The sequence below is a fragment of the Scardinius erythrophthalmus genome, assembly GCF_964197995.2.
Source record: "Scardinius erythrophthalmus genome assembly, chromosome: 17".
Lineage (NCBI taxonomy): Eukaryota > Metazoa > Chordata > Actinopteri > Cypriniformes > Leuciscidae > Scardinius > Scardinius erythrophthalmus.
The window spans coordinates 6,737,340-6,745,603 of record NC_138237.1 but is presented as its reverse complement, the minus strand read 5'-3'; positions in this window follow the sequence as shown (position 1 = coordinate 6,745,603).

Here is an 8,264-nt window from a genome sequence, read left to right as displayed (position 1 = left end):
AAAGAAAAACCAAAACCTTTATTTATATACATGTATGTACGTATGTATATGTATATATGTATATGTATATGCATATGTATATGTGTGTGTATATATATATATATATATATATATATATATATATATATATATATATATATATATATATATATATATATATATATAAATATATATATATATATATATATATATATATATATGTATATATATATATGTATATATATGTGTGTGTATATATATGTATATATACACATACATACACTTAAGAGAGCATATTGCATTTAAGTGATTTTCTAAGCATAATATGAATAATACTATTTAGATACTTGTGTAATAACATACGCAACTTTCCCATGTAAATGCAGTTTAGTGTATGATTTATGTACATTATAGATTCAGATAATTGCATGTACATTATTGTATAGACAACTACACACTGCATTTGTTGCATTGCTGTTTGTTTCCCCAGTTTTTGTTTTCATATATTTTAGGTAGAGAGATGGACAATCTTTCCTGTCGGATTATATAATTAATAGACCGTAGGGCAGATATTTCCCAGCGCCCCGTTACTGAAGATCATCTTAGGTCTTATTACGTCCCTGTTACGTTACATCACAAACTTAAAGCTTAAAGGGCCCGTATTTATGTTTGTTATTTTTATTAATTTGTTGAGTTTTCTTTGTGGATCTTTATAGGAACAATTTTTTTGTTGGGTGAATTTTTTTTTTTTTTTTTTTTTTTACATTTAATTTTATATTTAATGTTTAATATGTATGATTATTTCCCCCTGTATCTTGCATAGCATCTGTTTATTTTTTGTCTTTTTTTACATTAGCATATTGATGTAAAATGTAATGAGAAAGATTATTAAAAAAAAAAACTAAAAACAAAGAAAGAATATTAAATTTTGGTTTTACTGTAAGTTAAGGCTGTTGGAAATGAATTGTTGAGTGTTTACACATGTAATGAAACTGGATCAGGACTCACTTCTGTTTCAGATTCACTTGTCATTTAAAAACAACAGCTTGGTTTGACTGCTTCTTTGAGGAGTTTTGTTTGCATTAGTTATGATTGTTTCAGATTAAGTCTTTCTACAGTGTGAAATACCACCAATAAAAACAACAAATCTCCAGTTATAATTTTGGACATTCTTGTGATTCTTTAAAGCACATGTGATTCATATGAGAGTTTGAAGAGTAAAGGGTTTTCGGAGAAAATGAAAGTGAAAGACCCTCGGTCACTCTTGTGTGCTTTCCATTACAGAATAAATGAATCGTGGGAGGCGAAAACGCCTGTGAAAGGAATGCCATCAGTAGTTGAAATCTTTTCTGAGATGCTTCATCCGCACGTCAGTATAATCGTGTACGGGACGGGTCAGTGCAATATGAACAAAACATGACTTGATTCAAAGTAATAGATTTTAAAATGCTCCATTATGCTTTTTTGAATACCTTTCATGCGGCGACTAATAGGTCGGCAAAGTTTTAAATATCAAAAGTTCACAACAAATAAAAGTTAATGTCTCCTGAAAGAATCAATTCCGAACTGCTGAAATGAATCGTCAGTAATTCCAGTCTCACTCCCTGTTACAAATTTGCATAATGTCAAGTCACATTTATTTATATAGCGCTTTTTACAGTACAGTATGCCATTGCCAGCTGATGGTCTTCGTTGGCTGCAAGTGCTGAGGAAGATCTGGAGCTGAAATTCAGATATAGTTATGCTTTTCTTTTTTGACGTGCTGAAAGTGGTCGACCAGACTGAGTCAACTGACCAATCAGAGCAGAGTAGACCAATCACAACAGACTGAGCCATCTGACCAATCAGAGCAGAGTAGACCAATCACAACAGACTGAGCCAACTGACCAATCAGAGCAGAGTAGACCAATCACAACAGACTGAGCCATCTGACCAATCAGAGCAGAGTAGACCAATCACAACAGACTGAGCCAACTGACCAATCAGAGCAGAGTAGACCAATCACAACAGACTGAGCCAACTGACCAATCAGAGCAGAGTAGACCAATCACAACAGACTGAGCCAACTGACCAATTAGAGCAGAGTAGACCAATCACAACAGACTGGGCCAACTGACCAATCAGAGCAGAGTAGACCAATCACAACAGACTGAGCATCTGACCAATCAGAGCAGAGTAGACCAATCACAACAGACTGAGCCATCTGACCAATCAGAGCAGAGTAGACCAATCACAACAGACTGGGCCATCTGACCAATCAGAGCAGAGTAGACCAATCACAACAGACTGAGCCAACTGACCAATCAGAGCAGAGTAGACCAATCACAACAGACTGGGCCATCTGACCAATCAGAGAAGAGTAGACCAATCACAACAGACTGAGCCATCTGCCCAATAAGAGCAGAGTAGACCAATCACATCAGACTGAGTCAACTGACCAATCAGAGCAGAGTAGACCAATCACAACAGACTGGGTCAACTGACCAATCAGAGCAGAGTAGACCAATCACAACAGACTGAGTTAACTGACCAATCAGAGCAGAGTAGACCAATCACAACAGACTGGGCCATCTGACCAATCAGAGCAGAGTAGACCAATCACAACAGACTGGGCCATCTGACCAATCAGAGCAGAGTAGACCAATCACAACAGACTGGGCCATCTGACCAATCAGAGCAGAGTAGACCAATCACAACAGACTGAGTCATCTGACCAATCAGAGCAGAGTAGACCAATCTCTACAGACTGAGTCAACTGACCAATCAGAGCAGAGTAGACCAATCACAACAGACTGGGCCATCTGACCAATCAGAGCAGAGTAGACCAATCACAACAGACTGGGCCATCTGACCAATCAGAGCAGAGTAGACCAATCACAACAGACTGGGCCATCTGACCAATCAGAGCAGAGTAGACCAATCACAACAGACTGAGTCAACTGACCAATCAGAGCAGAGTAGACCAATCACAACAGACTGAGTCAACTGACCAATCAGAGCAGAGTAGACTAATCACAACAGACTGGGTCAACTGACCAATCAGAGCAGAGAAAGCTTGTATTAAGGAGGGGTTTAGAGAGACTGAATCTTCGAATAAACTGTTTCAGACTCTTTGAGAAATGAGGTGACGCTGCAATGTAAATTATGAGAAAATGAAAGTGTTTTTTGACCTTGTATGCATGTTAATGTATTGTAGGAGACTCCAAAAACAAAATTAGGATCCTTTTAAATGGCACAATAGGGACACTTAAAAAAAAAAAAAAATGCTTGTTTGTGAGCATTTTAAAAGACCTATGTTTATTTGTTTTTTATAAATACTCTGTCTAATCTAAAATGACAGTGAATGAATGAAAGTCTTAAAAAAAAAATTCATTGTAAGTGCCCGTTGCCGTTAAAGCGAGTGGTTTAAGAGATAAAAGCTGACAGGGTTTGGCCGTGCTGGTAGTGTTGTTCTGCAGGAATGCACAGGAAGACGCCGTTTACTGTAATTACAGCTCGCACAGAAAGAGAATTTCCATCAGAAACACTGTGTGTTTGTCAAAGCATTCATACAGTACAGAGTCCAGAGGAGCGTTCAGTCACACTGTATCTCCATAGTCCACTTTAGACATTCTTTTAACAAGAAGTAACTTTGCAATTACATGTCGACTAACTCTCATTACTGTTAAGGTTAGGGTTCGGCCTGGAATAAGTTGACATGTAGTTGCAAAGTTACTTATAGTCAGTAGAATGTCTAAATAAAGTGTTAAAGGTTCACATGTCTTGGTATTTCACCACATTATGCCTTTATTTGAGTATTTCACTTGAGAATAAAAATGTCCTGATCATTTACTCACCCTCATGTTCATGTCTTTCATTCTTCAGTTTGAAAAGAGATTAAGGTTTTTGAGGAAAACATTCCAGGATGTTTCTCCATATAATGGACTTCAATGGGGTCCAATGGGGTTGAAGGTCCAAATGTGAGTTTCAGTGCAACTTCAAAGACTCTACAGGATCCCAGTCGAAGAATAAGGGTCTTATCTAGCCAAACCATCGGCCATTACTAATGGTGAACTAATCCTTTAACTCCACAAACAACACCCATTATTACTGATAAATGTAAACATCTGATTTATTGCAGTTGTGTTTTTGTCATTTTATGTCATTTGGTTTAATAGCTCACCGCGTTTCCATTACCCTTCAAATTGCGCAAATTGCGAATTGAAAATACGCCCAATGGAAACACGTCACTTTCGCAAAAACTCCCATTTATCGCAAAAAAGTTTTTACGCTCGCATGAGGTGTTTTTTCAGGCAATTCGAAAAATAAATATTTCACAAAACTGCAATGGATGGTTTTTGTGCATTTACAGGTCAGCTGACGTATAGATGAGGAGGTGTGTTTGGACAGAATACGAGACAGAGATCATTATTAAATTCATAAAAGACAGGAATACTGTTTTTTTTATAATTATGTTTATTGAATTTTTCTTAAAATACAAATATAACAAGACATCTACCCCCCCCCCCCCTCCAAAAAAAAAAAAGCTCAGATTTTTATATAAAACAGGACCATACCATAATAAGGAAGATTTGTGAAAAGAAAAATAGCAACAACATTATATAATGTATAACATGTATAAAATAACATTTCCAAAAGATGAAGAGGATGACAAAAAAATAAGGTTAAATGTCCAGAAAGTTACACAGCAACATTTTTTTTATACACAGTTTTTCCATGTAATAGGAATACTGTCTTTTAATTTAATTACAGGAATACTGGATTCTAAACCTCAAAGAAATGCCACAATCAAGACCTCGAAGCAGAAATGAGCGAGAAACACCCAGAAACACCTCATATGAGCCGCTCTCAAGTATAAGGGTCTTTCCTTGCCATTAATGATTGGATAACACACATACGTCTCCTCTGATTAATATTAATGGCCAGTGCGGTGGATGAGAATCTGAGATATACGTAAACCTACTGACGTTTTTGTCGCATAACATCGGTTAATGGAAACGCCGTCATTTCGACATTTAGAAAAAATCGCGAGAGTTTTGCGCAAATCTGTAATGGAAACGTGGCTAGTGAATGATCCTCTTATATAAGTGAGCATGAAACTGCAGCATGTCTGTGGAGATCTGTGTGCTGTGATCTCTCTCAGCACAAACGGCAGATGGAGGTTTTGCCGCAGTGCTTTTCTTGATACCTGTGAGGTCACCTTCTCTATTCCTGCTGTGTGTTTCAGGTGCTGAAGGAAGATTGTGTTTCCAGCAGACACCGGCCGAATGAAGTGTGTCGTCACAGTCACAGTGCCCTGCATGTTGAGTGTGTGTTACATCTGCACAGATTCTTCAGAACAACAGTAACATCTCAGAGAGTGAGTAAACACTGGCCCTGTCCCAGTTGGAGCCCTGAGCCCTCGTGAGTCCACACACACATTCATGACGTAATGCCACTGTCTGTTGGGCAAAAGTGTGTATCTTGGGCTCATATGAGCGCTCGCGAACACCCTTCTGAAACCTAAAATGACAAATGAGGCCTTCTTGACCACACGTGCACATGAAGTGTGTCGTTTGGGACAGGGCCGATGACTTCTGGGTGAATTAACTGGCCATAACTCATGGTTAAGCGTATAGTGTGGAAAGCCTTTTAGTTCCATATGTTGATTAAATATTATATGCATGAGGATTAGTTCTGATTCAACATTTCTCTTGTTTTTAATTATTGATTTGTTTGTTGGTTACGAACAGAGATCAGAGCTACAATGTTGTCTTATCCTTTTATTTTCACTGGCTCTAATCATTTAGAAATGTCATATTTTTGAAGACTATGTGATGTCTACCGCCATGTTATTTGAATATTATTTATATGCTATTATATTTTTTTACTTATATATATATATATGTGTATATATGTATGTATATATATGTATGTATATATGTGTATATATATATATATGTATATGTATATAGTATATATGTATGTATATATGTATATGTATATTTGTATATATATATGTATATATTTGTATATATATGTATATGTGTATATATATATGTATATATGTATATGTATATATGTGTGTGTATATATATATATATATATATATATATATGTAGTTTTTGTTAATTTGTATGTGCTTTTGTAATTTTTGTTCGTTTTTGCTTTAAAATATTTTTTTAATGTAGTATTTCGTACTATACTACTCGCATCAGGTTTATTATTATTTAAGGTAATTATTTTAGTACTTCAACTTTTCATTTCAAAATGTTCATTAATTGAAATCTAATATTTATATTTTATTTTATTTCAGCTAACTCAAATATTTTAGTTTTGTTAACAATGAAACTGTTTTCTGCCTCATAAATAACTTTTTCAATTTTTTGTAATGTTTTGTAATGCATTACTCACATCAGTGCACGTGAGCGTTTTAGGGGCCGTTTACACAACACCATTTTCAAATAAAAACTACAAACTTTCTCTGCGTTTTTGGTCGTTCATTTACATGTCAACGTTTGGCGTTGTTTGGCGGCCTGAAAACGCAAACTTTTTGAAAACGGGTTTTAAAGCGCAAGTTTTTGAAAAGGATATCGTCTCTGTGCATATTGTGCATAATCATGCATATTGTTTCTTTACTAAATCACCATCTTCTGGCCTGGCATGAATAACGCAGCGTTGTTGTTTTTTTGTCACTTTACCTGATCCGTGTGAACTGGGATCGTTTTCGACAACGTTGTCTTCTGCACGCCAAAAAAGCACAGCGTATGTTTTTAGTACATCATTGTCACGTAAACACACCCTAAGTTTTTTCACTTAGACATTTTTGTATTTAAACTTATTTCAGTTTGTTGCAAAGGCAATTTTTAGTTAAAAAAAAAATCTAATATTTATAGTTTTTTTTCACTTTCTTTTTTCAATAACAACACTAGTCTGCCGTCCCAGATTATTTGTTGCCTTTTTTTCTAATTTTATTTTTTATTTTCAGATATGTTTGGTAATGCGTCACTCAAATGTCATGATGTCTGGGTATTTCCCGGTCCGTGCGGCAGAGACGGCAGACAGCAGTTCAGATGTCTGGGTCAATCTCCAGATCCGCCCACTCCACCAGAGTCACTGTGACAACTGTGAAGCTACTGGCACTAGAAATGCGGTTAAAAGTACATTGACTGATATATCCTGAGCGCAGAATATCACAGACACCCTAGAATAGTGTAGAATTGCACGTGCACAATATATAAATCTAGATGATGTTTAGTCATTCCAATGCAATGCAATCTCCGTTTCATCTTCCTGTTTTCCCTTCCTCCGCTGATACAGCATCTTCATGTAAGTGTGTGGATCGCTGACCCTTCGGTGTCGTAAGCACTCGAGTGGACAACCCAAAGTTTTACTGAGCAATTCAATGTCATATAAGACTCATAAAACTGAGGTCTAGAGTTCAACTGACAGTCATAAAGCAGTTCGAGCTTTTACAATAGCATCCATTGAGAGATGCAGGCATATGGCGTCCCATCTGGGGTGACGAGAGGGGGCTCGACTCTTTCACGGGAGACGGTTTGTGTCGAACTCTAGACAAGACACCTCCGACCGCGCGCACTTCCCTGCTGTTAAGTTTCCTTTCGCGTTTACCGCGTGTCAGTCCGTCCATCAAGCCTCTTTACTGTTAAGTAAATGATTTTTCCGCTCTCATTCCATCCGTTTGGCTTACACGTTGAGTGTAAACCCTGTTCTGCAGGTATAGGGCTCCTGTTGGCCCGTATAGAGACCCCATCAGCCGTATTTTCTTGCAGCTTGTGTTGTAAAGCTTCTATACGGCAGGGTCATTATATGAGGTAATTACATACATTCCCGGAGCCTGAACACATGAAAGTGCTGTTGTGATTTTGAAGAAAGGCCCCTGTCTTTATTTACAGCAAGAGGCTTTTACACTGATCGAGTCTGAAGACTGTCTGATATATTATTTATTCAGATTTTCATGAATTTTTCTGTTTTTTTGGGGGGGGGGTTTAGGCTTAAGTTTTCCATCAAATTTTTATATTTTTATTTAAAGCCACACTGTAGTCAATAATTGTATGCCTTAAAACTCAATGTCTGATCACCAAAATTACATATTTAAACGTTTTTTCCTTGAAAACAAATTCTTCATGCTTTAAAATAGCTTGAATGTAACTTGACACCCTTGCCTCATTTAGTATACACGGTTCTATGAATATGCAAATGAGCCCCTCCTCCACTCACTCACTCAGCTCAGAGATCCACTCGTTTACGATCACACGTTGATCTGATTGGTTAAGGTCGTTAGT